Genomic DNA, 25,482 nt, shown 5'->3' with positions numbered 1-25,482 from the left:
CTGACATCCTGAAGAAATAGCACTAGTGGATATTTTTCAAATAGATCTTTCTGTACCACCCTTTGCCCACTCCTAGTTTTAGCCTGATTGGTTTAGTTTCTCCCTGATTTATGCCTCTATGTATTTACAGCTTCTCAACATACCACCCCAACTTGAGTGTGTTCATTTACATGCAATATTGGAGAAGTTTAAATTTCTATGATCTTCACACAAGTGTTTGTGAGAGATAGTCCTGAAGGCATCTCTTGTACATATAGATAGAAAATCTACTGGAATTTGCTATCAATTTTAAATAATTTATATTTACTAAAATATACATAGCACTAAGTCTGTTTTCTCTAGTCCATTTATCTAAGCTCCTACCTTAGATATTCCCATGTGAGATATCCAAGTTTGGAATTTGTTCAATTTATCTGCTTAGGATGCTTGGTGAATGTATACAGTTTGTAACCCATGGTAGCTTTTACTTGGCACCAACACCCAGACTAGTAGGATTCTTATTTTCTTCCAGAACGATCTTAAAGATTTAATATGGTTTTGGTCTCCTAGTTCATTCCCTCCATTCCTGGGTTTTTGCATCTTCTTTTCTATGGCCACCCTAATATCAGTTCTGTTCTGGTTCCTTAATTCATGAATCAAAAAAATCACAATTGTTCCTCTCTTTGGCTTTTCACTATGCTACACCGGCTTCCAGTTACTTTTCATGCTGGAAGTCTCTCTGTCCCTGATACCTGAAAATTGTCTTCTCTGCTCTTACTCATTTCTTTCTCCTTGGCTTGGCTTATCAGTAGCACATACCTAGTTATGAAAGCTAAGTGGTGAAAAGTTAGCTTCACAAATCAGATGACCCCTTCCTGGCAGTTGGCCCACATCCTACCCTTCCCCTCTCCTATTGACCTCTTTCCATTTCACAGCTTAGAATCTACTGAATAACTAACAATAAATATTACTTAGTGTTGTTTATTGTTCACCCTAGTTTTCTATTGTAATCAGAATAGAGGTTCCTATCCTGCTTTGGGCCTAAGACTTACAAGTCATTGGACTTTTCATAATGTTGCCCAATATCTAGGTTATTTTGGGGTCTTCATTTGAGTGCCTGATTTGATGGAAAGTGATTTCCAAAATCTTACCACTATAAATCAAAGAATAGGAAAATAAAGTATGTTCAAAATAAAAGCAAGAAGAATTTTCTGTTAATTGCAAGAGCATGACTATGCTCTTAATCTTTCCTAAAAGTCCCATATTCAATGTCAGTTTCATCACATAAACTTTTCTGATCACCTTGGTTTTAATTATTTTTATTTATTTTCTGGGCCCTTATATAATACTTATTTTTAATCACTCTTATAGTACTTGGTACATATTCGTAATTTTGTCTTTACTTGTGCCCTAGTCTCCTCTCCCTTCTATGTATAAGCTTCTTGAGGGCATAGCTATATCTTTTATTCTTCTATTCCCTCAAGGCTTCAATACCTCCTTTCCTAGGCTAAAACTCATGGTCAAACTCTTTAAAAGACTCTGAGGGTTCTCAATTCTTCCACCTCTGGATTCAATTGTTTATTTTTCTCTCTTTGCGTTATTGAGTCTTCTAGGACACCCAGAGAAAACCTACTTAGCTGTTTTGATGGACTCATTGTTTCATTAATACATTCCCATATCATGTGGTCATCCATAAATGTTTTACAAAATTTTTACTTTTCCTAAAAACACTTTCCTATCCCACAACCTTTTCTTTCCAAGCAGTTCCAAGGCTTTACCACTCTCTTTCAGGTTCCCCTGTCAATAACCCTTCACTTTCAGGCATTCAGATTACCACTTCTCAGGAAATAGAAGCCATTAAGCATAATGCCCTCACATATCTTCCACTATCTCCAGTCTATATTTTTATCCATTTTTTTTTCCGTCTAAATCAAAGAGGCTTCCCTACCTTTTCTCACAGTGAATTTCTCCACTTGTACCTTTAATCCTAGTTTTTAAATCTTTGGACATTTTCCATCAAATACCTCATCTTTCTCTCTTTAATTGCTCCTCCTCCACTGATGGAATTCCTTTTGCCTGACAATGTGTATAAGACATCCACATCCTTATGAAACTATATCCTCTATCCCATTCTCACTTAAGCGCCAGCTCTGTTTCCTTGCTGTGACAATTATAATCTGACTCTCCATCCCCTTGCTTACCTCTGAGCCTAGACATCAACTTTCCACCCCCACAGTCCAGCTGAAACCGTTCTAACAAAAGGTCAACAAAGTTTTGCTAATTGTCAAATCTTGCAGTTTCCTTTCAAGGCTCCTTCTTCCTGGACATATTAGAAATCTAAAAGAATCTGAAATGCTCATCCTTCCATATTTTGAAACTCTTCTTTCTGTAAGGCTCTATAAAGTCACTTACCCATTGGCTTTTGCTACCTCTTTAATTTCTTTCTCCTTTTTGCTTTTCATTGCTTTATTGTTGGTCTTAGTTACCTAGAGGCTCTGTAACAAAGTACTACAAACTGGGTGGTTTAAAACAGCAGAAATTTATTGCCTCACAGTTATGGAACTAGAAATCCAAAACCTGTAGGGGAGAACTCCTCCTTGACACTACCTAGTGTGGTTTGCTGGCAATACTCAGACTTTAATCTCTGCCTCACTTTTCACGTGGCCTTTGCCCTTGTGTCTCTGTGTGCAGTTCTCCCCTTCTTATAAGGACACCAGTCACATTGCATTAGGGTCCACCCTAATCCAGTCTGGCCTCATTTTAACTAATAACATCTTAAAAGGCCTTATTTCCAAATACGGTTACATTCACATGACAGGGCTTAAACATGTCTTTTCGGGTGACACAATTTGACCCATAACAGTATTGATATTTTCTAGGGTTCTACTTTTATCCTTCTTTACTATTAATGATAACTGTTATTTTTTAGTTCTACTCTATGCCAGTCTCTGTTCTGTGGCTTGCAAAAAGATGCTTTCACAGTTAGCCATCACAATATACCAATGAAGTGGATAATGCTCTCATACTTGTTTATAAAAGACAACCTGAAATTTAGGGAAGTAAGTAACTTATAAACAGAACTATATAAGTTTTGGAGCTGGTATTTATGTCTCAGTGCTGATTCTTCAACCCATTCAAAGGTTTTTCCTGAATAATTGCTGTCTTTACATTTATGACTCTAAAATACATATATCCCACCTTGACCTTGTCTATACTTCCAGATCTGTGTTACAGCAAGCCTTTTAAATCTCGGGTGCTACTGAACTTTCTCTTCTTTAGACACACAAGACCCTGGCCAAATCGTGATGATACCCTAATGTTCGTGACTCCTTGCCTTGTTCCTGCTGTACCCTTTGTCATGGAATGCCCCAACCTGTATATATATCGTCCACTTGGTGAAGTCTCAAATTGCTTTTCATTCTTTAAGGTCTAGTTCAAATGTGTTTTCTTGTCTCTAGTTTCCCCTGACTTTCACATGCAAAATTAATTTTCCCACATCTGTATGCCATAACAAATTCACTGAACATAGCTCCATTATAATATTTAATGCATAGCAGTATAGTGCATTTGCTTGCCATATAATATTTTTTCAATAGCTGATATAATACATTAGTTAATGATTGCCTTTATACATACGGTAGAGATTAATAAAGTACCTTGTACATAGAATGACCTCAGCAATCATTTTTAACAAAAAAGTTTTTTAAATATGCAACTATTTCTCCAAAAGTACATTTTAAGATAATAATTTTAGAGTTGGCATGTCATCCTTCTGCATTTCTGGCTTCTTTCTTAGCTAAGCAAGGCCTCCAGGAAATCCTGCTTTGGTCTCTGAACTCTGTCTGATACTATTTCTGCTATCTCAGACGTCATTTGATGGAGATAAGCATAAGCATCATCCAAGTAACAAGGTAAGCATTGACTAAGTGCATGATATGATTAAATTATGAAATCAATAAATAATTTTTAAAATGCCATCCTTTCATTGCAGCACATCTAATTCCTACTTAGCTTTTAAAATCCTAGTACAAAACTCATCTCTTCCATAAGTCTTTTTCTTTTCTGATCTCCTCTAGCTCTGTATCTGTATCTCTCCCATGATGCATCACTTTATATTTTGCATCTGATTTCTTCTACTAGTCTGTAAAACTGTTGACAACAAAGTTCTTCTTGTTACTCCTCTTTTGTTTCCCCTGTACTTAGCAGAGTTTTTTTTCTTATGGTAAGCCTCAGTGAGAATAACAATCCACATGTAGCTAATCATCATTCCTCTTTAAATAATTAAACTACATAATATAGTTGAATAGCTAAGACTCATTTAGCTAAGCCAATAAGCATCAATTAACTGTTAACACTATGCCCAACCCTAAGCAGAGACCCTATGAGTGATAATAGAAGAAAAATACATGATGGTTCCTCTTATAGCATTATAGAGAAGTTAGAAAGACAGATTTTACAAATGAAACTGCAGAAATTATGTGTAATCAAATGAGTGATTCTTTCCAATTACATCACCACCATTTATATAATGGAAGATTTCTTCTCTTGTTCTTAATTGTGTCCAATGATTCTGAACTTTTACAGCTGGAAGTGAACAGCTTGACTGACAATCGTCAGTAGAAACTCATGCCTGGGAATGAGTTCAAAGCACTGTGATTACCAAGAGTGGGATTTTCAAAATCAAGTTCAGTCCATGGGGAAAAAATCTCATCATGAAGACCATCTAGAGAGGCGATGGGGTTGAATCAATGAAATTGGAGATTCAAGCTGTGAAACTGGAAGCTATTTGGGAGAGGCTTGATGCTGAGGTCACTATTGGATTTAATGGGTTTGTATTTCTAACAGTAACTACTAGGCAAGAGTTAGGAACAATTTGTCCCACTCTAGAAAGAGTGCCAATCTAAAGTGCATATGTGTCCAGCATCCATCCACTAACCTCCTCCCTGACTTGAATACCATTTAGCCATTGACCCTGGCAGTTTTCTTAAGTGAGCTATCTTTGTACCTAAAATTCAGAAAGCACTTACTGAACTTTAAGATGTTGGCTGGAGAATTGGTGGAAAAAAAAGTGTCTTGGTAGGCAACTATTTATTTAAAATGTCATCTGGCCACTGATGCAATCACATACAGTTTTCTTTAAAATATCTGTGAAGATATAGTAAGGATAAAAATTGAAAATGAGTAGAAATTGTTCTTAAATCATGAAAATTAATTTCCAGAATCTGGGAAATACTAACTCTTAATATAAACCTGGTGGATGTGGTTTATTAGGAACAATTAATGCTTCCCCTTTAAAAAACCTTGTAACCCCTTCCATGAAGAAAAAGGTTGTACTCAGGTCTATTCCTGGCTGTCAGTCATCTCGTGGCTTAGAGACACTGAATCTGTGCAGATAAAAAAGCAGAATGAATGTCCTTTCTGTGCTTTATGTAGGTGCTGCTTTTAACATTACCTAGAACCACACTTATCCCAATTAAATTATCTTCAATATTAGCTATCTTAATGACCTAAGAACCCAGTTGATTTAATAATTATATGTTATTACTAGCCCAGAGATATAACTGTCCACATTATAAAAAGGTGGTCCCCTTTTAAGACAGTTTACTTCCATCTTTTGGAAAACAATTGTAATAAATGAACTTTGTTCATGTGGGACATTTTACTGTCATTTGACAGAAAATTTCCTTAATAATTAACAATGCTATTATGTCTACATTATGAGAATGTCTCCTAAATGTGCTGGAAGCATGGTCTACAAACTATTCTTTGAAGCTTTACCTGAAATTTGCAACCAAACCATTTAAATAGTTGGATTCATTAAAACATAACAATAGCCAAGAAAGTCTCGATTTGTGGGTGCTAGCAAAATTGCTGTGATGTCATGGAAATTATCTGTGATTGAATCCCCTGGTCCTCTCTGTGACTTGGATTGCTATGACATTATTACATAACATCTTTCCATATCATACTTTTTAATGTTATATAGAAAATAATTTTCCTAGTGAAATTGCCATTTCTATAGGTCAAAAACTATTGACTATTGGCAATTTCATACGCTTCCATTTAATACAAATAGAGCAATCATTTAAAATATTTCAGAGTAATTTCATTTTGTGAAAATTCTTTCTGATAATTAATTTAATGGTGCATTTAAAAATGTGAATGTGGTTGAATAAAACTTTCAGGGAAGATGGAGTGATCATACTTGTCCTTATTTCTCCTATTAAGTACAACTAAATGCTTGAACATTATATATAAAATAAGCATAAAGAGACTCTGAAAAGTAGAGAGATGAAGGAGGACCAGCTAGTGACCTCAAGACACAAGGAATGTCATGGTGATGAATTTCCTGGAATTTCTTTTTTGCCTCATATATCCTAGACTTGTAACTAAAGAGCAGCAACCCAGAAACAACAGATGCAGATAAACAAAAATCCTCCCCATTCTATCTTGAGTACTAGGAAAGGGGCAGGCTAGCAAGACAGAAATTTCTGGACAATAATTGCTCTCTTACAACCAAACATTGTAGAAAAAATGGTGGCCCCTCCACATCCATACCAGCAAAAGCTAAATCAGGGTGCTAGAAGTCCACACTCACCAGGCTATAATGAGGCATCCCAACCCTCACCCCACTGGGGAGGTGTCAGAGAAGCCTGAGAAAGGGATAAGGAGTTAAGAATTCCAATCCTTTCTGGCAGTAATGAGCCCCTTCCCCTCTATTGCTATGGTGTCAGTGGAAACCACATGGAGAGTTGTAATAATGTTTTCCTCACCCTCCCAGCCAGGAGATTTCAGTGGAGACCTGGGGGCAACTAGGAGCCTCTACCTCTTTCATGCATCAATGGAGGTCAGGTAAGGAAGGTGAGATCCTACTCCCACTTGTCAGTATAAGGTAATATTTCTCTACCCCTTCTCCTGCTGGAACAGTTTCAGAGAAAAGCAGGTAAAACTGAGGCTTAAACAATACCCAAAATTTCCAGGTTTCAATCAAAGTCACTCATCATATCAAGAACCAGGAAAATCCAAACATGAATGAAAAAAGAGCATCAATAGAGAATAACACTGAGATAAAGGAGATATTAGAATTATCTGATAAAAATTTTAAAGAAGTCACATACTTGAAACAAACAAAAAAGAAAGTCTCAGCAAAAAAATAGAAGCTATAAAGGGGAATAAAATGGAAAAGAAACTAAAAAATACAACCACCAAAATGGAAAAGTCACCAGATAGACTCAACAGTAGAGTAGAGATGAGAGAAATAAGAATCAGTAAACTTGAAGGCAGGACAATAGAAATCATCCACTTTGGAGGACAAAGAAAATAGATATACACACAAAAAAGGAACAGAATAGTTCTACTATTTGTGTCATCAGAGTCTTGGAGGGAAAGGAGAAAGATGGTAAAGCTGAAAAATTATTTGAAGATATAATAACAGAAAAGTTCCTAGTTTTGACCAAAACTGTAAGCCTACAGATTTCAGGAAGCTGAGTGACACCAAAAAGTATAATTTCAAAGAAACGAACAAGACATATCTTCCTCAAACTTCCGAAAAACAAAAACAAAGAAAAGTTTTGAAAGCAGCAGGAGATAAATGACACCTTACCTAAAGAGAATAAACAATTCAAATGATGATAATTAGCAAGACAGTGGCTTTCTCATCAGAAGCCAAGGAGGCCAGAGGAGTGGCACAACATTATTTAGTACTGAAAGAAATAAAGAACAGAATTTTATAGCCAGCAAAATTATCCTACAGAAAGGAAGGGGAAATTGAGGCAGTCTCAGTGAAGGCATTCTTCACCAGTGGTCTGCTGGTGAAGAGAATGTGTCACTAGCAGATGAATCATAAATAAATGGCTAAAGAGAATTCTCTAAACAAAAAGGAAATGATGAAGATGGAATCTTGAAACATCAGGAAGGAAGAAAGAAAAATGAAAAAAATTAAAATGCTTGTAAATAAAATTTATTATCCTTCTCATTTGTGTAGCTCTCATGGCTGCAAGTGGACAGTACCACTTGCCATGTTCCTTTTCTGCTGCCACTGCTGCTGCAAGCTCTGACCGACTGCAGGTATCCATCCTATGAAGCAGAGGCTGGGAAGGGCAGGGTCTTTGCTGCTGCTGCTGCTGCTGCTGCTACTACTACTACTACTACTACTGCCTTGAGCCTGCTCATCTGCCAGGCTTTCAATCCTGGCTATAGAGCAGGGACTGAGAGGGCTGAGGCCCCACTGCTGCTGGAGGATCAGACTTCCTGAAGAGGTCCTGGTTGGGAAATAGGGATTAAGGATCCCCTTTGAGACTCTGTCAGGCTTCCATTTTCCTAGTCCTTTGACCAGAGAAAGAAGACTTTCCTTGGGATTTTTTCCTTTCCCTGTTGGTGGTCCCTGGGCCAATCTGATACCTAGTCAGAGAGTCTATGGAAAGAAACCCGGAGAAATCACTGTGTTGTTTTTCCTCAAATCCTATAGTCTCTGGTCAGTCTACCTTTATTTTTACAGCTTTCAGAGAATTTTTATACTATCTCTTGAATATTTTCAAGGATATTTATTTGAAAGTAAAAGGCAAATGCAGGGAAAAGTGAGTCTACACTATTTTCAGAAGAGAAGAGAAAAGAAGTCCTCTCTTATTGTTTTGAATTGACTTTTTTCATATTTTGTTTGTGGTTTTCATGTTAGGAACCACCTATTTTAGGGAGCTTTTCTAACTATCCTCAGGGGGTTTGGTTTCTTTCTATGAGCTCTCATTGGATCCCATACTTAATTAAGTACAGCAGAGACAGTTACTGGACATTGTATGTCCTCATGGCCTACTGGGTGGACTGGGGGAGAGTGTAAACTATAATGTGGACCATTGATCATGTGGTGCAGCAGTGCTCAGAGATGTATTCACCAAGTGCAATGAATGTTCCATGATAATGGAGAAGGTTGTTGTTATGGGAGGAGTGAGGTGAGGGGGTGGGGGTATATGGGGACCTCATATTTTTTTAATGTAACATTAAAAAATAATAATAAAGACAAAAAAGAAAAAAAGAAGCCCATCTTCTGCTAGAGGACAGGGACAAGCAAACATAATATTGTGAGGCTATAGCTCAATGGTGGAAGGGGCCATAAATGGTTTAACAGGTAAACCTGGACATGGTACATGTTAGGAGCTCAAAAATGTCCCTGAAAAAATAATCAAATGAATGAATGAAAATTTGTTATACTCAAGTGTAAGCTCTATGAGACTAGAGGCTATGTCTCTTTCATCTTCTTTCTCACCACAATAACTGGAGAAATTATTTTCACCCAGTAGTTTCTCTCAATAGACATTGCAACAGTGTGATACAGAGTATGATATAATAATTAAGCCCCTCCCAGTACTCATAGCTAGTATTAATACAATCATAAAGAAATAAATAAGTGCACATAATGTTATGTGGCAACAGTGGATTACTACCTCAAATTGATGTTACATATAAGATATGAATAACATGGAATTTAGTATTGCAACTTATATCACACCTAGATAGGAACAAAGTCTCCTTAAAGCACCATTCAGAACAAAATCTCTTAACTACTGATATAGGGAACAAGTTTTGCTAAGTTTTGATACTTCACTGTGGTTATCAGAGGTCTCTTACTGTATGAGTTAGTGTGTTTGGTGTTATTCATATTCATGTGACTTAATAAAAATAAGAAAATGATTGGTAGACTTTGACCTAATTCCAAACTATTAACTCAACAACATAAGAATATGTTAACAATATGAATTGTTATTGCTATCTAGGAATACTTTTAAAAAATATTCTGCAACTTCCAAATGTTTCTGAGTAGATTTTGCTGAAGATGTTATGAAAATGTTTTTTCTGGTCCTTGCCATCTTTTTGCACTTCTTTTGTTGTTTTCAGTCATTTTGGACTTATTTTTCAAATTCAGAGAACTTTCTGCAACCTCTCAAAGTTTCAGATTTACAGTATAAAACCTGATTAGCTGAATTTTTATGGAGGAAATGTATGAAAAAATTTGATTTGGCTCTAATTAGAGAAGTCTGTTTTTTAATATACTGTGAAAAATTGTTTGTACTTAACAACTTAAGAAATGGTTTTGCTTTCTATTCCTATTTCCTATCTCTTCTTATCTTTTCTTTCTCCTTATCTTTTAGTTCTCCTTTTCCTTCTCTACTTCTTATTCCTACCTCCATCCCCACATTCCATCTCTACCCCCCACCAACCCCTACTTTCTCAATTTTTAGTTGTCTCTCTTCTGTTCTAACCCATGGCCTATATCTTTTGGTTGGAAAATATGTTTGAGAGGCTAATATTAGTGTGAAGAAGTTCAGTTATTACCTAGAACTCCAAGGACTTGACTATACTCCTTGTATCTATCAAGTATCCTACTGCTTGCAATAATCTGGTCTTTGACTATTTGGCCAGATCATGCCTGGTCTTAAGTGGAAGCAACATTACTTAGTCCAACACTCAGACAAGGATTTATGGAAGAGGTTGTGTCTCTGCATAAATATTGCTGCTTTGATTGCCCTGACATACAGTGAGCAACCCAATCAAAGAATGCTCCTTAACATGATGGATATATTTCACTGGAGAGTATTGGGTAGGTTTAGCCAAAGGAAAAACTGAGAAGTGGTGCGGTCACCCCTCGGGCTGAAGTGTGGTTTGCTGGCCTGCCGCTGCCCCCATAATAGGGTGGCTGGTCGGACTCACCACCACCCCTGAAGGGAGCTCGGCATGGGCGCAGAGTGTCCTCGGGTCTCCCCTTCTCGGCAGCCATGCTTCCGCGGCAGCCCCTCCTCCCGGATGGCGCCACACGATGCCTGTGGGGCGGTACCCTTCTTCTTCTTTCTCCCTGCGCAGGCGCAGGGCGGAAAATTCCAGTCTGCCCTTTTCCCCTCCCCCGACAGCAGCAACAGCCAGGCGTGGGCGGAAAAATCCAGTCTGCCCTTTTCCCTCCCCCCGACAGCAGCAACAGCCAGGCGTGGGCGGGAAACTCAAGTCTGCCCTCCACCCCAGCAACAGCAGCCACCAATCCCTAAACCCTGCCCCTTCCCCCAGCAACAGCGACAGCCAATCCCTAACCACCACCCCTCCCCCGTCCAGTACCGCCCACTGACCTTTCGCCGGCAACCAATCAGAACAGGGCGTGGCTTCGACCAATCAGCCTTCCCCAGCCCCTATAAAACTGTTGCCTCTCCCTCAATAAAGTGGACTTGCGTGTTTACCTTGTCTCCGCGGTAGTTCTTCTGCCGTGCGCCCTCCAGTCCTGAGAGCCCCCGACAAGGGCCTGGCCTCCCTTGTCCCCAGTTCGTCGCCTGCTTCTCCTGGCGACCCCGTCAGCCGAACCGCGCAACCCCTGTGAGACCGACCCCTCGTCCCAAGCGGGACCGATCCCTCGTCCCAAGCGGAACCGATCCCTCGTCCCGAGCGGGACCGACCCCTCGTCCTGAGCTGGACCGACCCCTCGTCCGCAGCCAGACCCCACCTCTACCAACCGAGCAAGCTGCCGCAAAGTGGTAGCCTGGACAAGGTATTTTAAAAAGTGGATAGAAACCTTGATCTGGTTCCTAAATTCTCAAGGCAGAATTGTGACTTCCTTGATTCCAGAATTTGTCTTCCCTCCACCCCCAACTCAGTCTTATTCTTTGGGTCTGCAGAGACATTCCCATCACATAAGTGCTTTAAAATGAAAGAGTAAACTCTATTTCATAAGGAGGACAAAGGGTTTAAAGCATACTGGTATGGTGAAAAATCTCCATGAGTTTTCTTAATGTCATAGCATTTAATAATAATAAATTATTAATTAATATTGCCTACAATGTATGGTAATGATACTCATAATTTATTTTTTATTTCATATGAATATGGCAGCACCTCATTACAACAGAGCAATATCATTTCTGCAGCAATATTATTTCACCATAGACTTCATTCCTGGTGACAATAATGATGATTCCCTGTCAAAACCCATATCTATTTGTCATATTACATGCAGAATAAAGCCTGCGAATTATTTCACCCTTTGTCAATAAAGGGCAATTGAGCCATATAGAAACAACTTTGTTAAAAGAAGATAGATATACATCATTTTATACATTGTATAATATTATACTACAATTCATTTACTCATGAATGACAATAAAATTTATAACATATCCTTTATAGCCATGTCCCTTTCCTGATGTGATTGCACTGTATATTAAGTCATGGCATTTTATTAATCACTAACCATAGCTTCATGAGCTAGGGAGAGTAAAGTATTATCTTAGCCCTATGAATTCATGACATGAACAGGGCAAGTGACAAGTCCTTCATCATTAAATGGATTAAATATTCCATGAGAAGTGTGGCCATTTTCTTGAATACAGGAGAAATGAAAGAGCACAAAATAAGGATCTCAATTAATATAATATTTCTCCTTTTTTACTTCATTTTTTACAATCACATGACACCAAAGCTCAGGAAAAAACATTATTTAAATTGTCACATGAAACTTTCAAGTACTGTTCCTCTTCATTTATTCCAGACTGATAGAGAGATTTAACACCTGACTATTAAAAATGGGACAAATGATAGTTTTAAATTGACTTAATCCTTTACAATATATTGTAAACATGAATTCTACATACTGAGTGATGCAGGCATAAAATAAGTTTTCAAACATCAAGAATCTTCTAATTTCTTTTGAGAAATAAGACAGGCACAGATGCAAGAATATAATCTTCATGACAGCAGGGACTTTGCTTCTCATTCACTACTAGATCCCCTGCATAGCACACTGAGAATAACCTGTAGTAGGAATGGAGTGCATGTACTGAATGGATAAATGAATGAAAGAGAAGCTGAAACGTAGTAAAACACAAATATCTGAAGAGGATTTAATGGCTTTGGAGTTACTTTATGTTAGAGGTATCTCCCTGAGGAGGTGGTTAATTTGGACAGTGAAGAACAGATGGATTCAGAGATAAGAAGGGAAAGGCAGAATCCTCTAGAAGGGCAACTAGAGGAAAGGCACACAGGAGGGAAATCCTGAAACCTGTTTGGAAAATCTCTGCAGGCAGTTGAATTGGAGCATGAGGTGAAAGCCCTATGAGGTATTATTGGCTTGAGCTGTACTGCAGAAGCTGTGAAAGCTTGACTAAGAAGAGCATTAAACCTTTCAGGAATTTGAAAGCCAGTTTATATTTGCAATCAGCTTTTGACCAATAGGAATTATACCTGAAGAAAATGTCTCTGATTTGCATGTTCAAAATAAATTTGAGGAAGGAAAAGCCGGGAAAAGAAATAACTGGGCATGGAAATTGTCTGGACAAGAAATGAAGGAAAGCCTGAACCAGAGGCATTTGTAATGTATCTAAATGAGCAGAACTACACCACAGTGAGCCATGGACAAAAAGAAAGGGAGAAGGACTGTACATTCTTTGCCCTGAAAAAAACAGGGAATGAATTATGGAGATGGTTGAGCTGTTATGTGTTGGATCAACACTAGGATAAGCAGGTATTGCATGGTATAACATGGTGGAGTAAGAATGAAAACATTAGTGCTTGTGCCACTGTGCAATTTTGATAGATTAATTTAAACTTTCTTATCATTGGTGTTCTCAAATCTATAATGGAAGCAGGAATTATGTCCCCAAAAGGAGTGAATGAACTAAAACTGATAAAGGACTAGCACATGGTTATCAGACCAAAAGGCTAACAACTTTTATCAGCACTTTACATATGGTGCCTCAACGAATTAATTTTTAGTTCCTTTTAAATTTTTATTATGCAAAGTATTTAATGTACATTATATATGGTATATTTGTGTTATATAATCATGATCATAAACCAAATACATGTGACCTGACCATTCAACTCAAAATTAGAATGGAGTCAATATCACTACGCATTCCTCCCTAGTCACAGAGAGAGCCATTATGACGATCTTTAAAATATATTTCAAGGCATAATTTATATGCCATGTTTGGTTTCATGAATTTTGACAAACATTTACTCTACCACAATAACAAATGTGACAAATATGTAACTATCACCCTAAAAACAATGTGAAATAATCCCATTACCCTATGAAATTTTCTATGTCCTTTAAAGGTCAATCTCAACTACCACACTTTGTCCCCTGAAATCACAGATTTGATTTATTTCCATATATTCATTTTACCCATTTTAGAGCTGATAAATGGGAGCATTTGCTGCAACTGTCTTTGTTTGCTCAACCCAATGTTTAGATTATTCATGTTGGGTTATCAATAGTTTGTTCATTTTTGTTACCGAATACAAACTATGACACATGGATTTGGCACAACAATGACATTTAGGTTGTGTCTAGTTTGGGCTATTATGAATAAAGTTACTATTAACCTTCATATACAAGACATTTTGTGGATGTTTTTATTTCAGGTAAATACCTAGGATTGAAATTTCTGGGCCATAGGGTAGAAAAATATTTACCTTAACAAGACATTGCCAAACTTTTCCAAAAGTTTTTGTAACATTTTACTCCCACAGGAAATCTGTGAGCATTCTGATAACGTCATAGGCATATGCTTGCCAATGTTGCATATTGAAAGACTTTAATTTTAGTAGATTTTCTAAATGGGATAAAATATTTAATATCTCATTGTGGTTTTAATTTGCATATGTTCATGACCACTCATGTTAAGCATCTTTTCTATATGCCAGAATTATATCTTCTTTTCTGATATGTCTCCTCAAGTCCTTTGCCATTTATTTTTATCAAGCTCTTTGTTTTCTTATCATAGTTATAAGAATTACTTATAAAATATGAATGCAAATCCTTTGTCGGTTATATACATAGCGAATATTTTCTGTGGCCTGTGGATTGTTTTTTTATTTTCTTACCAGTGTTTTTGGAAGAGCAGAGATTTTTTATTTTGTTTTTTGTTTTTTTTTTTAAATTTAACCTTTTCTTTTATGTTTTCTGGGTTTTGTGTCTTAGTTAGAAAGGAATTTCTCACTGAAACATTTTTTTTTAAGATTTTTATTTTTATTTATTTCTCTCCCCTCCCCGCCCCATGTCTGTTCTCCATGTCCATTCGCTATGTCGCTGTGCGTTCTTCTGTGTCCACTTGTATTCTTGTCAGTCAGCACCAGGAACCTGTGTCTCTTTTTTGTTATGTCATCTTGCTGCATCAGCTCTCCATGTGCAGCACTGTTCCTGGGCAGGCTGCACTTTTTTCACACAGAGTGGCTCTCCTTGCAGGGCACACTCCTTGAGCATGGGGCGCCCCTATGTGGGGGAAACCCCTGTGTGGCACGGCACTCCTTGTGCATGGCAGCACTATATGTGGACCAGCTCACCACATAGGCCAGGAGGCCCTGGGTAGCTGGACCTCCTATATAGTAGGTAGATGCTCTATCAGTTGACCCATATCCCACTTCCTATGAGATTTTTAATTTTGATGAAATACAATTTATTAATTGTCTTTCCTTTCTGGTTTCTGCTTTATGTGAGTCTTTGCCCAATCATTTCTTTACCTTTTGGCTAAAATCAGGTGTTGAAAACTTTGCCTACCTCAAAACTATAAAGATTTTCCTTTGTGTTTTCTCTTAGAAGTATAACAGTTTACCACTTAAAACCATCTCATGAGGTGGGCATTATTTTCCCCATTTCAGAATTATGGTGACAGACATATTGAAGCAAAGGTAGTCAAAGTGTACATTAAACCCAGGGCTGTCGAACTTCCTCACTGATAAAGAATACTGTCAGCAAGAGGAGATTTACCAGCCAAAGACCTGAAACCTATCCCGAAATCCTCTACCTCTGGGTTGGGAGAACTTGTGTAAATCACTTCACCTCATAAGGTCCCTGTTTCCTCTTCAGTTAAATGGAAAACCTTCATGTTCACTGACAGCTCTAATTTTATAAGTAAGCAAAGCCCAGTCTCTTTAACATGGGCTCTCGTGGGCCAATCGCAGGCTGCAGTCGGAAGCTTCTAATGCACATTGTAAATGATGTATAAACTCCTTCAGGCCATGCTGTAGAGGGATGCTGGTGCTGCTGTGCCATTTCACCTGGGTGTTCTGGCCAAATTCCAATTGTGTAACTACATTCCAAAGCACCACTTTCCCCTGCGGTTTTAGTTTGGAGTGTATGGTTCGCAGCGTGCCCTGCAGTTGGGATCTGTCTCCCTGTGCCATGAAACTACCACTGGACCCGCTCTAGAGATGGTCTCTGTGTGCAGCTGCAGCACAGGGATTCCAGTAGGGTGTTTAATGGGAGAGACCTTGAGATAAAAGATTTCCTCAGGTTAGTCCCTTCAAGCACTGAGAAGAAACCTAGAGTCTGGGCAACTCCAGAAACATAATGTAGATGAAGACACGATATGGAAGGAAGGTTCCTTTTCGCTTTTAATTTTTAAAAGATATGAAAAATATGGTTCTAGCCAGAAAACAATATGCAAGTCTGTGTTTATTTCCACCAGGCTGGTGCTCCAGAAGTAACCATACTAATTAGATTTTTTTTGGTCATTTTGCTATTAGATCTTTGTTAATGAGATTGGACCATCACATCTTGCCTGCAGTCTCCCTGGAATGCTCTGAAAGTCTGCATAGGAGAAAGCAGAGACACATGTATGGGAAGCACATTTCCTTATGTATATTAGGATTTTTTTTATACTAGACATTTCAAAGACCATTTCAATCACGCCAAAAGCCCAATGTGGTATATAGGCCAGATCTGACTTATGGAAGGCCCTGACGCTCTGTGAATTTCAGTGACAGCCCAGCTGCGGGGTGGGGAGTGGTTGAATGGCAAACAAATCATCACCTGTAAATGAAACCAGCCCTAAGCCAGTGCTGTGCAAATCGTGATTCACTGACTGTTTCATTCTAAGGCTTCCTATTGCAATTTTGTTGTTGCTTTTAAATCTTTCCCATTTCTTCCTGCCTTATCAATAGCCTAGTTCAGTCAATATTTGGAGAAGAAAAAACTTGTTCGTTGCTTCAACTCCCACAACAATTTTGTCTCTGGCTGAGGGAAAACTGTGTGTGGTGGGGCAGTTTGGTTCTGCAGCCCTTGCCTTCACCCTCTTGCCACTGCTCTGAAGGCCCTAGACTCCTCTGTAGAACTGCTCAACTGCTGCATCAGGCTAGCTTGATGGTTCTAACCTCTCTGCAGCCAGTGCGCCCGTGGGCATGTGTGTGTGTTGGGAGTGCAGTTGGTCTTCACGCATTGATGTAATAAGAGCTGTCCTGAGAAAGAAGTTGCTATTACAAATTACTTTACTGACACAATAATAGAACAACAGGAGCTTTCTTGATTGAACAAAGTATATTTGTCCTTCATGTCATTGCTAAGTCTGACAAAAATTTCTAATTAAGAACTGGTCTTAAATTGAAGAGCAGGACCTCAATTGATTATCTTCCAGAAATATCCCTTCTTTCATCTTTCATGGAGCTGTCGCTATTTTGTCATGTTATATGTGCTTACTCTCTCCTTTTCTCTTTAAATCTAGATTTTAAAGGTCCCAGTTGTCATGAAGCAGAGTCTGCCATTAAAATATTTTGCCAGTAGCCTTAATGCTTATAGTGTCATTATCCCTTTGCAGTGAAATATATCTTGTTTTTCTATGACCCATGGATAAGCAGTCTGTAGGAAAAAAAAGAATAAGGAGATGTATGGTCTAATTCCAACTATTATACTACTTAGATTACCCTGAAATACTCATGTAATTTTTCTGTCTCAATTTCTAAAATGTAAATATCTGTCTTATATAAATCACATAAAATACTTGCTAAACTCTTTCTCCAAAAATTTCCGCTATTGTTGGAAATTTGATGAGGAAGACATGGTTCTAGCTATCAAAATTTGTATGCCCTAGGAGAGAGAAAAACTAGACAGAGGTATAAAAAATTAAAGGGTGGAGTAAAATGATTTTAAAAGGATGATGGGATCTTTATGGAGGACTTCATGGGGAAATGACATCTGAGTTGGGCCTAGTGCACAATGGGGTAGACTGCATCATATATGGGAATTAATGAATCAAAATGGGGTTTCAGGATAACAGTTGTGGAAAAGAAGTGCTGAAGGGAATGGAGAGGAAACAGGCTGGAACACGTGCAGTGAATGATATGTCAAAGTGTTTTGCATAAACTCACTGTGCACTATAAATGAAATGGACAGTTATCCTTACTAAAAATTCAAACAGATTCAGAGAACTGACCGAAGTCAGAGTTCTGAGACAGTCTATGAGATCATGAACAAGTTCAATGACCTCTTTTTAGACTCATCAGGTGTGGGTACAATTTTCTGTCCTACCCTGCTTTCTTTCCAGGATTATTAAGAAAATCAAAATTGCTTTGAAAATTATTGTGGCCATAAAAACCCAGGAGATGATGATGGTAGTGATGAGTGTGATGGTATATGCATTTAGAATATTGGAAAGGATCACAGAAGTTATTTTTACTAACTTAGACTATGTTAGAATATGGTCCATATCCAGAAATTTTCAAAGACAACAATATTTGTTTAGCGGTCTAATCTTCCTTCCAAGTATTCTTGGTTTCCCCAACAATACCTTCTACACACACACGTGCACACACACACATACCATTATTCCAATTTAACACTTTTTCTCCCTTTTAGTAAAGTCTCACAAGAGAAACTTAAAAACTCTATCCTAATAAGGTATTAATGGGACATCATGTAACACCTAATGTAGTACCTCGCAGAGACATTTTCATTGCCATATTGAAAATCTCTTAAGTCAAATACACTGATCACTAATGGTAATTTTTTTCCCTTCATTGTGAAGGTTGTGGCAGAAAGAGGTTTTTATATTCCTTTCTACCTTTGCCTCAGCTCAGCACCTCGGTTCCATAATCCATGGTTTGTGGCTCAAAATAATAAACACAGGCACCTAGAAATCACTTGCATTTTCCTGTAAAAGGAAAAGCTGTTATATTAGTTTCTTAAGGCTGCCATAACATACTACCATAAACTTGGAGGATGAAGACAACAAAAAATTTATTCTCTCACCATTACAGAGGCCAGAAGTCCAAAATCAAGATGTCACCAGAACCATACTCCCTCTGAAGACCCTAGAGGAGAAACCTTCCTCCACTCTTCCAGATTAAGGTAGCACCAGGCATTCTTTGGTTTATGGCTACATAACTCAAATCTCTGCCTCTTCTTTACATGGGCATCTCCTCCTGTTTAATCTTCTCTTCTTCTGTCTGTGTCAAATCTCCCTCTGCCTTTCTCTTATAAGGATACTTGGCATTGGATTTAGGGTCCCAGATAATCCAGGGTTATTTTTTCATTGCAATATCCTTCACTTAATCACAATTGCAGAGACCCTTTTTCCATATAAGGTCACAATTTAGACATGTTCTTAATATTAATTCTCATTTCTGTGGGTGTGAGCATTTCAGACAAGAGAAACGTGCTTTTGAGGGATTATGACAAAAAAAAGGAAAGAAAGCTAGGACTCATTTAGGGCGATCCTTGTATCTCATGCTTAAGAATGTGTGCTTTATCATATGGGCAAAAAACTGCCATGGAATATGTTATCAAAAGAGGGACATGATTATATAATCCAGCCCTAGAAATGGAAATATAAATCTGATATAAATTTGCAAAGCATGAAGTAAAATTAATATAATTACCAGATGAGCTCATAGAACATATAGAGAAACCTAAAATATGTTGAGCAATGTACTATGTGAAAATGCTAGTTACTTGTATATTGTTTGATATTTAATTTGATTTCAATCAATAGAACTTCTGTTTGTGTTTTAACTATAGAAATTACTTCTATATTTCAAGTAGAAAAATAAACATTTAAAACATCCAGCAATTAACAAATAGTAATAAAGGGGAAACATATATTATGAAAACACATTATAAAGCTGCTATAGTAAAAATAATTTGTCCCTGGCATGGGAAGACTAATAGAACAATGGAATAGAAACAACAGGAATCTGCTACTAGGCATGAGTACACATGAGAATTTTACACAATGAAGTACTTATTTTAAAAAGCTTAATCTTAACTTCTTTCAGAAAACTATTGTTAAATCGAAGAAAAATATGTAAAGGATAATGAACTCAACTATAATATATTAATGAAAATTTCTTAAAGTATTTCAGTGGAAAGTTTTTCACTGCAAGACTAAAAACTCACAAGCCTCAAAAATAAAATAAAGAAGCTAAAATAATTGCTAAACAAAATAGCATAACAAGTAAAATACCTATTGAAAATATATCTGTGATTTTTTAATAAAATGCTTTAAAATCATTATATACAAAAATCTACAATATATAGGTACATATTTATACATGGGTCTTAAGTAAAATTTTTTAGAAACAAAAATCTAAATTAAAGAAGGTTAAAATATGTGAACAGATAGTTCACAAAGGAAATAGGAATGGTAGGAAAAGTATTGGTAGAAGTATGGGAAAACATACTCTCTCATACACATTTGGTACAAGTCAAATTGGTGCAATATTATACAATAATAATCTGGAATATCTATCAGAATATTAAATTCCTGTCCTTTTCCCAAGGAATTCTACTTTAAAAATTTTAAGTTACAAATACGCTGAAATACATGCAGAAGGATTTATGTACAAGAATATTTATTGTAGAACTGTCTATAATAACTAAACTTTGGTAACATCCTGGATGGTCAAAAAGACCATTTCACTAATGTTTTCATTCAATAAATATTTATTCAGCAATTTCTTGGGAAAAAAAGTAAAAAACTCTTAAATTTTGGTATATTTACAAAATAGAATATGGTAAAGTAATGAAAAATAAAAAATGATAGGGAATAATTTCTAAGACCTGGTTAGTTAAAAAAAAAACTGACAAGATTGGCAATAAGTGCAATATGTTCCATTTCTACAAAACATTGAAAATTCATTCTTAACATATAGATACATATGTATATACATATTTGTACCTGGGAGAAAATCTTTGAAAATAAAATAAAAACATTTTCTGTAGGGAAAAGGGTATAATTCACTTTCATTTATGCAATCTTTAAAATGAATAGAAAATAAATCGTAGGAAAATCACCAAAATTATAATAGTGATTTCTTCTTCTTTTTAAAAATTTTATTGTGATAACATATGGATAGCATAAAGTTTCTCATTTTAACTATTTTGTGTATACAATTCAGTAACTTTTCATTTACAATGTTGTGCTACTACTTTTGACCTTCAGTGCCACTGGGAAAGGTGTCTAAAGCTGGGAGTGTGAAGCATTATTTTTATTTTACAACCTTTTACATTTCAGTTAGGTATATCTTAGAATAGTTACTAAATCATACACTAAAAAAATAAGGACTCCAGTTATAGCAAAGGGGATAAATTGGAAGGCAATAAATAGACTCACTAGGAGTCTATGGAAGTAATACAGTCAAAAGATTTTTAAAGATCTAAATTAAGGCACAAGGACGTGAATAGAGAAATGTGGATAGATTCAAAGATATTTAAGAGCCAAATTTTAGGATTTGGTACCTAAATGGATGTGGGAGGTGGGGGGAGTGGTAAGGGAGATCTTAAGAATAATGCTTGAATTTTCAGTTTGTATAGTTATCTATTGCTGCATAACAAAAAGCAATAGCTTAAAACAATAAATATTAATTATCTTACTTTCTCTAGATCAGGAACTTGAGTATCTCTTAGCTGGGTAGTCCTGACTGAAATTTCCTCTTGAGGTTGCTGTCAAGGTGTTTGTTGGGGCTGCATCATATAAGGCTTGAAGGTTTGCTTCTAAGAAAACTGACAGACAGGGTTCTTGACTGCAGTCCTCATTTCTGCATTGTTTGCTGGCTGGAAATCTTGGTTATTCTTCGTATGGGCCTCTCAAGGAAACTACCTCTCAAGACACCATCGTTCACCTTCCAGTAGTGTCAAAGGGCCCCTTTGCTCTGACAAGCTGCCCTGATTTGAGTGTTTAGTGGAACCCAGAAAATTATGTTTTTAAGTTAAACCATTCCTGTGTATGTAAGCCTATTGTATGTAGGACTTTTTGTTTAGATTCAGTTAAGGGATCTTTTGATTAGATTGCTTCTGTTAAGGGCCTTTGATTAGAATGCATGATCCAGGGTGGGTCATAATCCTTTTACTGGGGTCCTACATAAATGGAAGAAAGGGCAGAGAAAGGGAGCCACCATTTTACACTGCCATGTGAGAGAGGACACCAGGTTTGCCTGCAGGTACAGAAAGACAGAAACTGAGAGGCTGAGAGAATGGCTGGAGGCTCGAATCAGTGGAGCAGCTGAAGCTGAAGCTGAAGCAAGGAGGAGAGGGGAGCATCGAGCCATATGCTTGATTGCCCACAGCTGAGCTCTGAGAGAAAGCCTCTCGAGATGACGCCACCATGTGCCTGATTGCCCACAGCTGTAACTTGGTAAGACAGCATCTCTTGATGATGCCTGGATTTGGACACTTTTATGGCCTTGGAATTGTAAGCGTCTATCCTAATAAATCCCTATTGTATAAGCCAACCCATTTCTGGTATGTTGCATTGGCAACAGTTAGCAATCTAAAACACAAATGGTTTGATCTCCCTCTGTTCTGCATACTGGTGAAGCTGGACAGCCCCACCTCCCTCCTCATCAGGAGGAAATCAGTCTCTATGGTGTCCAGTACAGGGGAGAGGGGCAATTCGTTAGGGGTTATTTTCTTTCTGTCTTTTTTTTTCTTTTTTCTTTTTATCCCTCTCATGTTCTTTTCTTTTCTTTTTTTTTTTTTGAAATTAGAGAAATCCAAAGTCGAGGCGTCAGCAAGGTGATGCCTTCACTCCAAAGTCTGTAATATTCTGGTGGTTATCCTTGGGGTTCCTTGCGGGTATGCTGGCCTCACAGCTTGTGATGATGTCTTCTCCTTTCCAATAGGCTTTTGTTAAGGAGGGCATAGAAGATGAGACAATTTAGGATGAATTCATTTTGAGTTGCTTAGAGTATCCCAAGGTGGAACTTTTTACATAGTGTAGAAATCTGTCTAGAAATTCATCAGTATAACAGAAATAGTAGTGAGACTACTTATCAATGGTCATAATGTTTGCTCTTTCTCTGGCATTGTTGAATACAGAAATGGGATAAAATAGTACCTCTCAAAGCTAAGTCTTCCCCACTCTTCTATTAATTGATAATAATTGCAGCTGTTTCATTATCTGTCCTTTTCCTTTTCCTCTCTTTTTCTCCTGGAGTACAAAATAGAAAATGTTATTACTTGAATAGTCCAAAGTACTTAGGGGTGGAAAATACGAATCTGATCTTACCTTCTTGTTTGCAGTTATAAGGGAAATAAAGTAGTGTTTTAAGTAATTTACTTTTACTTGGCTGCCAGCAGATAGCATCTGAACAGGTTTAACTGACTTCTACAGTAATGGCAGTCCTACAATCACATAATTGTGGAGGAAATTTTGATTTCGATTTCATATGGGTGAGACTGTGCTATTAAAATCTGGCTAATGAAAAAAAGAATCCAAATCCATAATAAAATCAAAAGCTATCAGTTAACTTATATGAACAAAATAACAAATTCCTTAAGGCAGGTCAATGATCAGAAGATGAGTCATCTCTCTGCAATTTCCAAAACCTTTGTGAGGGTTGGTGGTTTTTGATAGGACGATTTTATAGCTCAGGTCTGAAATTATGAGCCTGATTTGGCTAAGGATGAATAATCTCAGGGAGAGATTATTATATTAGGTTCAGAATGAGTGTCTTTCAGCATTTTTTTATAAAAGTTCAATTTGGCAAAACTCAGTAAATCATTGTTTTTTGTCAAGCATTTTCCCTTAATTATTAAACCCATGTGGATGTTAATGGAAACTTAATCCATGTGTTTCTCATTCACTTGCACTCAATTCATCAAGTGCTGTTTTGTAACAGCCTTTGACGTTAAAGAAGCATACTGGGGCCTTTTTCTAAGAAATAGGAAGTGCTGTTCTGCCAAAAGTAAATGAACTCTAATCCCCAAGGGTTTAAATTCCATTTGAAATGCTGAAGCTCAGGCCTCAACTTGGCAAAACACATCCTCCAACCCTTCATCTCTTCCATTTCAGTTAAACTTGGCAGGGCTTATTTTCTCTTCCCTGATCCCAGAAAACCGATTTGAAGTCAAATGGAGGGAAAAAGTTTGATTTGACTCTTTGTCAAAGCATCTTTGTTGTTCTCATGCCCACAGATACCCACAGATGTGTGAGAGGTTGTTAGTGAAATACTCCTCCAACTCAGAAAAGGCTGCAAACCTGACTTCTGATCAAACCCTAGTGTACTGCAACCATCAGTAGATAAACAATCAGCAACAGTGGCAAGGTAAAAATTAGCATTATTAGTGTAAATCACGATTATTCTCTGGGGGTGGAATACAGGTTTCTTTTTAACTTTATATTTTGAAATTCTTCCAAACTTACAGAACAGTTACAAAAATAATACAAACCCCATACAAAAAAGTCTAACATACCCATTGCCCCCGTGCCCAGGTTTTAACATTCAGCCACATTTGCCATATCATTCTATCCATTTATCCATCTATTTATCTATCTATATATTTATCAGTCGGTTTTCTGAACACTTGAGTATACATTATATACATCATCCTGCTTGAACTCTTAATAGTGCCATGTACATTTCCCAAGAAAAAGGATATTCACTTATGCATCCACCTTAAATGCAATTATCAGCAAGATAAGAACATCGATATAGAGCTTACATTTTATTCAGTTTTTCATATGTCCCAATAATATCCCATTGAGCCTTTTCTCCTCCCTTACTAGGTCCCATCCTGGGTGATGATTACATGTTCTCTTTAGTTGCCAGGTGTCTTTTTTTAAAAAATTTTCTGTATTTCCCAGAGGAATTCCAATGTGCAGTCAAGTTTCAGAACCACTCTATAGTTCCCTTGTTACTCAGTGTAAAATGAAAATACCATCTCAAACCTACAGAATCTGAACCTTCAGGTTAAAACTAAACCTGAAGGTAATTAATTGCACATTAAAGTTTAAGAAGCAAGTTTTCAAAATGGAAATATGGGGATTCCACCCTCAGGGATTCTGATTTAACTGGTCTGAGGTAAAAGCCTGCACATTGGGGTATTTCTTTTAACTCTTCAAGGGTTCATAATGTGAAGAAACATGGAAAATAATCCTTTAGCTTATTTTGTGGAAACTTAGTTTCATTGCATTTAAAAAAATTAACTGTCAGGTGACTTCATTATTTGTGAGATTATTGTCTTTTATAAAATGAATGGATTATCACCCAGCTTCAGTGATTGCCCTTGAAAGTGATCCCAAATAATCACTCCAAGGTCTTATCCCTGGAAATGCTGCCATTACAGTTTCCTTGATTTTCTTTCTAGACTTTCTCTTCCAAAGTGCAAATATTCCTGTGAAGATAAATATCCTGTGGTATGACTAAGGATGCCACATCACATTTTTTGATTCATTAGAGTAATTACTCCAAAACTGAAGGTTCTGGCATTGAATAAAATTATGTTTGAATAAATCCCCAGGTTTAGGAAAGAAGAGGAAA

Source organism: Dasypus novemcinctus, chromosome 16 (genome assembly GCF_030445035.2).
Source record: "Dasypus novemcinctus isolate mDasNov1 chromosome 16, mDasNov1.1.hap2, whole genome shotgun sequence".
NCBI classification, from domain to species: Eukaryota; Metazoa; Chordata; class Mammalia; order Cingulata; family Dasypodidae; genus Dasypus; species Dasypus novemcinctus.
Note: the sequence above shows the minus strand (reverse complement) of the source record.